Source organism: Macrotis lagotis, chromosome 8 (assembly GCF_037893015.1).
Source record: "Macrotis lagotis isolate mMagLag1 chromosome 8, bilby.v1.9.chrom.fasta, whole genome shotgun sequence".
In the NCBI taxonomy this organism is placed as follows: domain Eukaryota; kingdom Metazoa; phylum Chordata; class Mammalia; order Peramelemorphia; family Peramelidae; genus Macrotis; species Macrotis lagotis.
The window spans coordinates 136,446,221-136,458,475 of NC_133665.1; the positions used below are offsets into that span (position 1 = coordinate 136,446,221).

Sequence of the window (12,255 nt, forward strand, 5' to 3'; positions counted from 1 at the left end):
TAATGCTTGCCAAGACCTGGATTAGTTGCACTTCTGATAGTTCACCCGAATGAGTCACTGGTCTTCAGTTTTCTCATATGGAAAGAGGGGAAAAATTATTTCTACTTTACATGCATGTTTAAGGATCAAAAGAGATAATTATATTCTTAAAATTATTAAATATTATTGTATTTTATATTTAATTATGTGTTTATATAACTATTATATATAAAAGCTGACTTATAATATTTTAAAATATATATGATATATAGTATTTTTATATGCTTTTATTTATGCACCTACGTGCAGATATATATCCATGGCTTCTTTTCTACCGTCTTCCACACAGAACAATGAAAAGAACCCTGGATTTGGAGTTAGAGGGCCTAGATTCAAATTTTGTTTGTGGTACTTATGGCTACACTCCATCCAGCTCTAAAGCTAAAATCCTATGGCCTTAAAAACAGGAGCGTTTCAATCATCTTAGTCTAAGAGTTTTGGGACTCTATTTCCAAGCCACCAGACCTCAAAACTAGGCTTAGCTTAGTCATTGTCCAGTTCTTTCTGTTGTGTCCAATTCTTTGTGACCCTATTTGGTTTTTTTTTTTTTTGACAAAAATACTGAAGTAATTTATCACTTCCTTCTTCAGATCATTTTAGAGATGAGGAAACAGGTAAACTAAGTTAAATGACTTGCCCAGGGTCACACAGCTCAAGAAGTATCTGAGGTCAAATTTGAACTCAAGTCTTTCTGACTCTGGTCCTGTGCTCTATCCACCTGGCTGTCCTAACTGACTGACCCACAGAGATCAACTAATCCAACTCCCTCTTTTTACAGATGAGAAAACCACATGCAAGAGAGGAAAAGTGGTTTTCCCAAGGTTGTAATAAGTTTGCCCAAACCTGGAATAGAACAAATTCTCAAACTAAGTCTTTAAACACTAAGTCAGGGACTTTTTTTCAGGGAGGAAGGGAGCTGTCTCCCTTTAGAAATGTAAATGCCCTGGACCTCCCTGCCCCAGGAGGGAGTCACATTTGAAACCCAAGTGATCAATTTGCAAGGATTAGCTAACAGCCAGCTAAGAGCAGGAAAGGGCACACAGGATAGATGCCTAGGATTGGTGGGGAGGGACACAATGAAGTTCCCAAAGGAAGGTACATGTGCCAAAGAGGGAGGAAAAAGACATTGATATGGGTGGGGGAATGATGCCAAAGACAAACCTTGCCAACAAAAATGGTGAATTTTTTCCCAGGGCTGGTCCCCACCATGTCACTCAAAATTCATTCTGAATCTCTCCTTTGGGACACATGCAAGAGGTGGCCAACCCCTCACAAGTGAGTCCAGGGATGTTAAAACCTTTTTGTCATGAATCCCTCAGCTATCTAGTAAAACCCATGAATTCAAAATACCATTTAAAAATACATAAAGTGATACATATGACAAAGGAAATCAGCTATATTGAAATATCATTATCAAAGTATTTTTTAACCAACCAAGCAAAATGACTTGATGACAACAAACCAAAATATCAAGTTCACTCCAAATCCTAGGTTAAGAGATCCTGTTCTAAGAAATAAATGAATCCCTTACCAAATTCCCATGGTATCCCGTGGGCCAGGTCTACAGTACCACAATGATTGGCACAATGGATGGAACACACTTTGTTAACTGATATTAATTCTGAAGCAATTTGTACAATGTTACTTACTCACCATGAAGAGCCTGATTGGGGGGGGGCTATTACTATTTTCCAGGGGGCACAGCTCCTTATAAGGCAAGAAACTAGCAGAAGAGATCAGAAGGGGATGGGGATCCACTCAGGAGGATCAGCTCTTTTCCAGGACTTGAAAAATCTTAATTCACACACACAAAGAACAAGAAAGCTAGGAGTGGTTGGGTCTGCCACTTGGAGCAGCTGTGGGATGATGGACTGGTACCCACCAGGCTTGGGGCTGGTCCTGCCTGGGCTATGTGATGGCTGTCTCACAAGGAGCCCCTTGCCAGTGCTGCCTGCTCCCCAGAAGGGAGAAGCATCTCAAACTCGAGGTCCCTTAGCAAGGATTAGCTAATGTCCAGCTAAGAGCAGGAGAGGGACCCTAGACAAATTACTTCAATTTTCTGGGCCTTAATTTCCCAATCTGTAAAATGAGGTGCTAGGGCAGGAAGGAGGAAGAGTAGTGGAATTTAAGTGAATGCCCTGCTTCTGACCTCCGTCTCAGTACCCTAAGCCACTCAATGACTAAAAGTTCTGTAACTATGAATTATTGGAGGGTGTTTCCACACTAGGAATTCCCCATACAAATGAAACCGCAGGACCTACAATCTTATCTCCCCAAAGGGAATACTATTACCTGCCTTTCATGGTCTGGAAAACATAAGGCATTCTATAAAATGTGCCTATAAATACAAAAGTCAAAAGACCAAACCCTAATCTAGTTGAATCCCCCCTTCTCCTGGGTCTTATTGTGATAAGAAGGTGGCTTCGAGTTCTGGGAGGCTCTGCAGGAATTTTAGAAGGTAAGAGACCGAACTGAAAAGACTTCAGCAATGGATCCCTCTGCCTGCCCCAGATTCTCAGTTTGTGGCCACAGGAACCCTTGAAAGCCCTTTTACTCACTTGGGGGGAGGAACTGAGCTATACTGGTGGACCACTCACCTTTGCACAAATCACAGGTCCTTAAGCATTGAAAAGAAAAGATGTTTAAAACCTCCCAACACAATTTGATTTTATTCATTAAAGCAGAACCCTTAGAGCCCACATGGAGAGCCTTGCCTTCTCATTGTAAGCTCCCTAGGAGTTGCTGCTGTTTTATCATTTCATCTTTGGGGACCCAATGCCTATTACAATGTCTTGTTGAGGTTCTTTCATGTCTATAGCTGAGATTTCTTTGGAATAAGGAGCTCTTTTCTCCATCCCAAAACCCATTCTCATGGATGGCTCTTGGAGACTTTGTACATAGTGATACTTAATAAATGTTCTTAAAATTGAGTCACCACCTTCTGTCCTCTTCTGTGTTTTCCATTTGGAATATTCTTGATATTTGGGACAATATTTGAGAGGAATGGAGAAGATATGTCTGGATACCTGTTCTATTCCTACCAAGAGGCAGAATGGTAGAATACAGAGAAGACTGGATCTGAAGATTACTTTCTACTCTACGACATGGTTAAAATTCATTTCTGTGCCTAAGATCACTTATCTATAAAACTGAGGTAGTTGGGCTAAAGGAGGAAGGGTGGTGGAGTCAGAGGAACTGATTCCAATCCTTGACTTGGTAACCATATCTTAGGCAAATCATTTAAACCCTGCACTCAAGTTTCCTTATCTGTAAAATAAAGGGGTTGAACTAAATGACCTCTAAATCTTTTCCTGTTATCTGTGAGTAGGTAACTATGAGAGTTGATAAATAGATAGATAATCCATATTATATATATATATTATATATATATGTATACTAGTATCTATGAGAGTGATGGTATATCAATAACATCTATAACACCAGATAGCATATGAATTTGTATCAATGAGAATGGATAATATATAGATAATATCTATGAGAGTGGATATAGAGATGGATCCTATGACAATAGGTATATATAGATTAAGGGGCAAGCAATGGTGCAATAGATAGAGGTCAGGGCTTGAAGTTAGGAAGACACATCTTATGTTCAAATCTGGCCTCAGATTTATTAACTTTGTGACCCTGCGCAAGTCATTTAACCCTATTTGTCTCAGTTTTCTCATCTGTGAAAGGAACTGGAGAAATGGCAAACCACTCCAGGATCTATGCCAAGAAAACTCCCAAATGGGGTCAAGAAAAGTCATGCACCAACAGCAGCAACAATCTGCCCTCAAATTCAAGGCCGCAAATCACCTGAGTTTTCTGGGACTTAGTTTCCTTATCTACAAAATGATGGGACCAGATTAGATGGCCTCCGAGGTCTTTTTCATCTCTAAATCCCATACTGATCCAAAAAACCCATCATGAAGGATGATGGGGAACCTTTGACTTATATACCTTGAATTTGCCACCACCTGTGCAAGTCTATGGCTTATAGCTCTACCCATCCAGCTGTGGGTAGAAGGCTCTTTTTTTTTTCACCCATTCAGAAAAACCTGAAGATTGAATGAGTGGCCTAGAAGAGGTGAAGCTGATGGGAGAGTGAAGGGAATTGGGGATGCTCAGAAATAACCCTCTAGGCCCAAGGGAACCCAAATCTAATGTTTTAAGTCCCTATGATTCTTTTCATAGATCATATGTTTTTCTGGATTTTTTTCTCTTTAAAGAAGAATGAATCATTTCCACCTTATAGATTAAGTTAGGTCAGGGTGGTACTATGAAAAGAATGATGGATTTGGAGTCAGACATCCTGATGAAATCCTTGCTTTGTCACTTGGCCTTTGGCAAATCACTTTCCTTCTTCCTCTTGGCCTCAGTTTCTCCATCTTTAAAATGAGGGAGTTGACTAGAAGACCTCTAAGGGTTTTTTCCAACTCTAAATCTATGATGCTAAGCCCAATGTGGCACCATGGCTGCAGAAACATTGGAATTAGGAGTGAGAGACCTATTTGGGTCCTATCTGTACTCATGTGACTTGGGTGGTCTCTGTAAATGAGGGGCTTCCAATAATTTTTACTGATCAGCAGTAACTCCTTCCTTTTTTTTTTGAGAGCTAGTTAGACCAGAAACATCCAACGTGAACAATTCTCCCACTTTCTCTTCTGACTCTGGACCCCCTAATCTGGGTCTGCTGTTTCCCTGATCATGCAGGCTATGAAAGGCAGTATCTTAATGTCATTATAAAATAAGTGGTTGTTAGACGTGGCAATTTTAGAGATGTGCTAGTTTTGGAGGACTCTAGGAAATTTCTGGAGTAGAGATGGGGATACAGAAAGACAAGAACAAGGTTGTGCTGAGGATGGAGGAGCAAATCTCCCCCTCTGGATCCTGCACCAGTGAACAGATAGATAATAATTTATAATTTAATACAATTTGTAATGTAATTATAAATATATTTATGAATATGCTTATAATAGCATTATCTGTTTAATGAATAAATATGTTTTTGAAAGTTTCTGGTGTATGAATATATATTTATCTCATTTAAGTACTCTGGGAGATAGAAAGTCTTTGAATATTCACTTACACTGACTGGGTTCTTTGAGTATGTCATCCCTGCTTGCTAGGCTTAGATTCTCCCCACTGTAAAACGGGGTGTGTGGGGGGGAAACTAGATGACAACCAAAGTCCCTTCCAGATCTCAATCTCTAATCCTTCCTTGGGCCTCAGTTTCTTCATCTGTAGGATGGAAGAGTTGCATTATGGGAGTTCTATACTCCCTTTCAGCTCCAAAACCTAAGTTTAGAAATGCTATTCTCATATTTGGGGTCACCATGGTCTCTTGATTCTCTGAAGGATTTGCTCTCTGCCCTCTGAGATGATCCAGGGAAGGAGATTTCCTTCCTGAAGGTTCTCTTATCTAGGTCTTCTCTCCTTGTCAGACCACCACCCCCCCTTGCCACATTAAGCAATCACTAATTCTACAGAAGGGACTGAGAAGGCTGAGAGTTGGCTCTGAGCTTTGGCTCTGAGATCCCCAAACTTTCCCCCTTCCGGGGACTTCTTCCAAAGTGGATCACGCTCAGCCCTGCCACGTCATGTCTGTTCATCCTTCACACCTGACTCACTCCAGGAATGTCTTAGGGCGTCACCTGCGTAAGTTGGACTGGCACACAAGAGGAGCTCTGTGTGGGGACTTGCCTACAGGCCCCAGGGCTACCAAAAACACTGGGGATGCTTTCATTTTTCTCTCAGAAAGAATCCTCTAAGTTGTTCACAGCAAAATTATATGTGGTTTTTTTTAGAAACGTTTCCATGAAAGTCCTCCATCAGGACCTTTATGTAGCCCTCAGAGGCTGCAGCGGAAGACAAAGCCCTAGCAAGTCCCACCAAGCTGGGAAGGTTCAAGATGCCCCAGCCACAGGCCCAGTCTGCCATCCAGCTGGGATGCAACCTGGCTAAATGGAGAAAGGGATGTCAGCAGAAGGATGTTCCCTAGGTCGTGAATTACTTTGGAGTTGGAAGGGCTTTAGAAGGCCAGCCAATCCAACCTTTATACCCATACATGTGTACAAATATACAAAATCTAGACATGCATATAAATATGTGTAAACACGCATATATACACATGCATGTATATATAAATATACAAATGTGTTCTGTAAATATTCCCACATATGTTTGTATAAACATATGTGTAGGTGTGTGATTTATAAGCAAGTATATACATGCACGCATTATATGAGAATACTAGCAATATCCACATATGATGTTTCTCTCAATAGAATGTCAGCTCCTTGAGGAGCTTGTCTCCCCAGGGCCTGTCATAGTGCCCGGCTCTTAACGAAAGCTTGTTGATTGATTGATACAGCAAACCTGATAATTGATCATCCAGCTCCTGCTTGGAAAACTTCGATGAAAAGCGATCTATTTTATCCATTGCAGTTTGGGATAATTCTAATTATTTGGAAGATTTCCCTGATGCCAAGCCTGAATTAGCTTCTTTGCATTTCGTACCCATTTTTGCCCTCATCACTCATTCACAGTCTTTTGAATCCTTGAAGATAGTTCTTGTAGCTCATCTGAACCTTCTCAAGCTGAGAATCCCCATTTCTTTCATTTAATCCTCAAATGGCATGGACACCACGCTTTTCTCTACCTTGGTCCTCTTGCTCTGGATGCCTTCCATCTAAAAAAGTAGTGCCCAGAGATGAACACTGGGCTCCGATCTGACCTTGCTCACAGTGCCCTCCCCCCCACATACCTTCACACTGTTGTCACCAAATATAGCCTCACATGTTGACTTGGTTTGGAAGGGATCATGTCAGGGCTTTCATAGGATTTCTCAAGGTCCTGGTCCTCCAACACATGTTAGTGAGGAAGCAACAGAGATTTTCCCAGGGAGGTCTTTTTGCTTATTTTTGCTAATAATTCTACTGTCCTTGGTCCCTCAATCCTGTTTGACTGTCTTCAGCTGCTGCAGGGACAGAGCCAGAGTGGTGAGAAAGAGGCAGGGGGTGTTAAGAATCACATCATTTTTAGACTGTAAACAGTTTATTTCCCTGTTGGTTAAATTGACTAAATATGTGCTTCTTGTCTAATGACCAGTAAGTTGACATACTACAAGAAGAAGTCAACCATTGCAATATTAACATTCCTGTTCTAAATGAAACCAGAAGCTCATGAAAATCGAAATGTCTTTGGATTCTCCTCAGAGAAGTAAATGGAGGAAGTTGCTATTATGGACCCAAAGGGAAGCATCATTTCATAGCATCTTACCTTGTAGTTGGTGCTCAAGAATAAGATTAAAAAGGCCACTGGGAAAGTCATTTCAGATTATGTATGCACCAATGAGAAGGTCTGGAATTCTTGTGAAGGACTGGCATAATCCTTCCATCTAAGTCAACACATACAAGTATATTTGTTAACTACAAAGCAAAGGTGGAGAGGACAGATCAAAATGAGCTGGGAAATATGGTTCAGGATGTAACTTTGAAAGAAACCAAAGGCTTAAGGACTGAAAAGTCTATCTAGATATGTCTGTGTCCATGTCCATATCCATATCTATCTCCACATAGTTTAAGACTATTGAAATATCCTATAGATCATGAATACCATCTTCAAGAAAAAAAAATTAATGCGCTGTATGTAGCAAATATTTAAGGTATCACGCACACACTCAATTGTAAAAGACAGAGATTCTAAATTTCTCTCTTTTTTTTTTGGTTTTTGCAAGGCAATGGGGTTAAGTGACTTGTCCAAGGTCACACAGCTAAGTAAGTATTAAGTGTTTGAAGTCGGATTTGTACTCAGGTCCTCCTGACTCCAGAGTCCATGTTCTATCCGTTGTGCCACCTAGCTGCCCCAGAGATTCTAAATTTATAAGAGTCAGGGTCAAATCAAATCAAATCAAATTAACAGTAATTTACTAAGCATTGACTATGGGTCAGGAAGTGTTCTAAGTGCTGGAGAGTCAAATAATAGGAAAAAAACCTAGTCCCTCATCTCAAGAAGTTCAATCTGATGGGGGAAGACAACATGCAAAAAAGAATAAATTGGGAATCATCTCAGAGAGTAGGTATTAGTATTAAGGGAGACTGGGAAAGGCTTCTTGAAAAAGGTGAGAAAGAAGTCAGAGAAGTCAGGAGATGAAACGAGGAGGAAGAATATTCCAGGCATGAAGAATAGTCAAAGAAAATGCCCCAAGACAGGTGATAGAGTATCACGTATGAAGTTCTATAAGGAGCTAACTTAGACACAAGGCCCTCTTGGCTAAGCCAGTTTCATATGATCTTACCACCACCCCCACCAACAACCACCTCCCTTTCTGAACCTGAAATTGGCCCTGATTGTCTTACTTAGAGACCTAGAGTTCTAGAGCTATGGGGAAATTTATCAATCAGCTAATCTAATCCTCTCAATTTAAAAAAGGGAAGGCAAAGTCACATCTAGAAAAGTTAAATGACTTGTCTAAGGTCACTACTGTTACTATTAAGTAGCAGAGCTGGACTCCAAATTCAATGCTCTTCTCCCCAAACTACGCCCCTCTCGACACCCTCCCACAGTGCTTAGCACAGGACCATCTCAGTGGGGGAGGATAATGAGGCCTGGCTCTTAGCTGTGCTGATTAACCCTAAAGGGTCCCTCAGGAATATATAGCTGTTTGTACAGGAGATAACCAGATTGAAGCTAATGTTCTAAGTCACATGTCAAGAAAAACATTAGCCAGACCGACGAGGACAGTGTGAGCATGCTCACTCAGGAGGAAGTTTGGAATGGTGAGGACTATGTAGACAACCTGTCCACCTTCCACCTTAGACAAGGTCCAGCCTGTGCGGATGAGCTTGTTGTACCCAAGAAGACTCTAACCATTCATCACCTCTGCCAGGAGAGAAGGCATGACAGATGAAACCAGAATAAAAATGTCCCTGGTACAATCTGAAGATCCACACTCATTTTTCTGTAGTCTCTTCAATGGTGACTGATCTCTATCCTCTGAGGATAGATCTGGTTTGGGGGAGCATCCCCCGTCTTCCCCTGGGCCATTCAAGGCTGAATCTGACAGGAGGAAATGAGTAGGTTTGACCTCTTTGCCCTGGTAGTCCATTCTCAAAATAAAAGTTCCAACAATGACAAGACCATTCGATCAATTATTTACCAAGCATTTATTAAGCACTAAGCATTTTGTCAGCTACTACATACGAGTCCAAAGATTGAAACAAGCCCTAATCTTGAAGAGTGTACGTTCTATCAGGAGTGACCTACAGCTTGAGAAACATCATCTACTACAACCACTGCTGCTGCTGTTGCTACTACTACTACTACTACAACTGCTACCATTAACTGCTACTACTACTACTACTACTACCACTACTACAACTACTACTACTGCTACTACTACTACTGCTGCTATTACTATTACTACTACTACTACCACCACTATTTCTACTTCTTCTACTGCCATTACTACTCCTGCTTACTACCATTCTTGCTTTTACCTCTACTACTACTACTACTAGCATTTATATAGTACTAACTATGAGCTGGGCATTTTGCTAAACATTTTATAATTATCTCTTTTGATCTTCACAACAACCCGGGAGGTAAGTGTTATTTTTATCATACCCATTGAACAGATGAAAAAAATGAAGGAAGCAATCAGGGGATAAGTGACTTGCTCAAGGTCACACAGGTAGTGGATCTCTAAGAAGGGATCTGAATTCAGGTGTTCCATGCTTCAGGTCCAGAGTTCTATCCATTATGCCATCAGTGGCCTATGTGATGCTTAAGTATATACAAAATAAATATCAAATAAATACAAAGTGGTTTGGGGTGGGGAGGGCACCAGTAGCTGAGATAATTGGGAAAGGCTTCTTGTGGAAGGGGATGATTGAACTGCATCTTGAAGGAAAAGAGGGATCCTATGAAGCAGAGGTAACGATGGAGATCATTCTAGACAGACTTTAGAGACAACAGTCAGGACAGCAAAGGCTTGGGGATGGGAGATGGAGAATCATGTGAGGAGTAGAAAGAAGGCTAATTTGTCAGGACTGTAGAGTTTGGAAATAGCTAAGGAAAATGAAACTGAAAAAAACAGGATAGGGTAGAGTTACAAAGATTTAAAAACAAACAGGGTATCTGTTTTATCCTTGCGGCAACAGGGAGCCATTGGAGTTTTTTGAGTAAAGGAGTGCCATGGTCACTCTTGCATTAAAAAGGAAAATCATTTTGCAATGGGAATAGTGTTAGACTAAATTTAAGTCATCAAGTCCCAAGGGGAGCACCCTAATTTCACCTCAATCTTGTCCAAGGGATTGCAGGCATCATTATCCTAATTTTTAGAGGCTCAGAGAGGTTAATTGGTGTTCCAGAGTGACATAGTTATTTAGTGGCTGTGATTCAGGTCACCTCTCATATTAGTTGGTGATCTCTCTACCACCCAACAAAGCCTCTCATTAAAAGGTACCAGAGAATCAAGAGATAGAAGGAACATGTGAAATCATCCACCTCTTACCATAGAGAAGAGAAAACAAATGGAAAGATGAGCAAAGGGATCAAATGAGATAATGGATGTAACATATTTGGCAACCTAAAGAATGACATCAGCAGTAACTCTTCTTCCCAAGTAGCTTGCTCAAGGTCATACAATGATCTGTTGGGACAACCCTAAAGGCCACACAGACTAGAACCTGTCCTTCCAGGTGCCAAGCCTCCAAATGTAGGACAGTGTGGTAGAAAGGAGCCACTGGCTGACAGGGCATCAAGGCCTGACTCTGCTGCTAATTCACAGTGACCAGAGGGAAATCTACTCTCTTAGCTTAAGCTTCTAATCAGTAAAATGTGTGTGTGTGTGTGGGGGCGGGAGATAGGGCTTGGGGAGGGGGAGGATACCACCCAGCTCTCTTTCATATACATTGGTTCCTGTGACTTAAAGATGTTTTTTCCAAAATGAATTTGTTCACCTTGGAACACTCTGAGCCTTGCCTCTGATGCTAAAACACGAGTTCTCCCAATACCACCCTGCCCAGAGGAAGGCCCCGCAGGCTCCCACATTCTGGACTTGGTAGAGACAGGATGCCAGAGAAGAGGAAGGGAGAGTCACAGGGCAAGAAATGATTCAGACCTAAGTGTCTTAGCCTTGAAACCACCCCAGCCTTAAATGGAAGAACAGTACAGACTATATACACAGCACAAAGCAGACCCACTGAGGGGGATGTGAGAGCTACTCAACTTCTGCCAATGGTACCCCGGCAATAACAAGATTCCTTTTCTTCACGGAATCTATTTTCTTCAAGACTCAGTTCAAACACCTCTTCCTTCATAATCTCACCTCCTACTGCCAATACCTCCTCCCCCAAGACTGTCTTGTATCTTTTCTCTGGATGTTTTTCATATACCTTATATAGGTGTTTATTGTCTGGATGGACCTCTTCCTTAATGACTCAGGCTTTTGACTGAGTCCTGTCCAACTCTTCTTTTGTCCATTTCTTGGAAGAGATACTAGAGTGGTTTGCCATTTCCTTCTCCAGTTCATTTTACAGATGGGGAAACTGAGGCTGGCAAGTTAAGTGACTTGCCTAGGGTCACATAGCTAGTAAAAATCTGACACTGGATTTGAATTCAGAAAGACGAATCTTTCTGATTCCAGACCTGATTCTCCAACCACTTTCCCACCTAGTGGCTCATGGGTATTAATAAATATTTGTTTGATTATGACTTTGTGAAAGTCACTTTCCCTCTTTGGGTTTCCTCGTCAGCAGGATGAGGGGGTTGGTTTTGCCCCAGAAGACTTCCAAGGTCCCAACCATCTCTAAATTCTCTGCACCCCAGCCAGACTCATCTTCCTCCGGGGGATTCCCTCCTGGGACTATGGCCTGGAGCTCCAAAGTTGGACACCTATCTTGTCATCAAGGAATGTATCTGGGGCTAGAAGGGATCCTAAGGAGTTATTCAGTCCAATCCACTAATTTTACATATAGGGAAACTAAGGCAAGAAGAAGGGAAGTGAGTCCTAATTCCTCACACACAGAATGACTAACATGTAAACATGCTAAACACATGCATCCATACCACGCTCACAAGACTGTTTGCCACTGGAGGGGGGAGTGGCAAGGGAAAGTGGAAGAAAACGGTGTCACTTATAAATATGGCAGTGGTGAAAGCCTTTCATGACATGTAATTAGAAACATAAAATAAACTGCAGATAAAAAAAGA

General features: G+C 41.4%; 1 protein-coding gene across 1 annotated transcript in view; it reads right to left on the reverse strand.

Annotated features, from left to right (window-relative positions):
* Positions 1 to 12,255, reverse strand: part of CHST13 (carbohydrate sulfotransferase 13) — a 55,560-nt gene that overhangs the window by 42,489 nt on the left and 816 nt on the right. The gene's annotated exons all lie outside the window — the stretch shown is intronic.